Raw genomic sequence first — 1,038 nt, forward strand, 5'->3', positions numbered from 1 at the left:
AGCCGTCCCTAATTTAGTAGCGGGATTGGCCGTCACATTATAACGACCCCATGTCTATAAAGGCAAGCATGTTTAGTGGGACGGAGATTCGAATCCGCGACCCGCAGATTGCGAGTCGAGCTCCCTAAACACCTGACCATGCCTGGCCATTGGCTATTGTTAAGTTCAATGACGATAGTATAATAACTAATAGCTTGTGTATAATGAAGCAAATTTCACAGAAAAAGAAACAAAAATAGCTCAAGTCGAAAAACAAAACTGTGTATATTTAACATTTAAAACATAACAAATTATAGATATTTGATAATCCAACCGAAGAAAAGTGCCAAAATGAAAATCAAAATAAATTACCGTGCAAACGTTAAGGTTAATATATTCTCTTTCAAATCCCTAACATGGGTAGATGAATAATAGCAGCGCTTAATCGTTTTCTCTCTCCTATTCGCCAGAAGATGGGCACCAAGGGAAGAATTAAAGCATCCCACAGTATGTATGAACAGGGAAGGAAAATTTTCTGAAGATGCGAACATTTGAGATCTCATTTGGAGAAGCCCCCCAGTAGCACAGCGGTATCTCTGCGGACTTCTAACGCTAGAATCCGGGTTTCGATACCTGTGGTGGGTACAGTGTGTAGCTTTGTGCTTAATTACAAATAAACAAACAATAAACATTTGGAGAATATTCTGTGCAGTATGCATGGTACTGTTAAACTAAACCTTATAAGGAAAATATTCTTTATAGCTCCCTGGATACCTTTACAAAACATATTTAAAAGAAATATGGGCTCTTACTGTTTGTATTTCCTACAGCTGAATTAAGTTTTCCTGGCGGTATCAAATATATTCCTCTCATGAATTTATGAAATGTATATCCGAGCGTTTGCTAAATCCGAATTTAAAATCGTTTCCGTTTCCATGCAAACTACCTTTTAATCACGTCTGTTGCTGGAACCCGAGTAACGTGGTAATTATAACAACCACATATTATTATTCCTACAATCACGTAGTAGTTTTTGAAATACCAGCTAGAGTTTTCATC

The sequence above is a fragment of the Limulus polyphemus genome, unplaced genomic scaffold (assembly GCF_000517525.1).
Source record: "Limulus polyphemus unplaced genomic scaffold, Limulus_polyphemus-2.1.2 Scaffold14, whole genome shotgun sequence".
Lineage (NCBI taxonomy): Eukaryota > Metazoa > Arthropoda > Merostomata > Xiphosura > Limulidae > Limulus > Limulus polyphemus.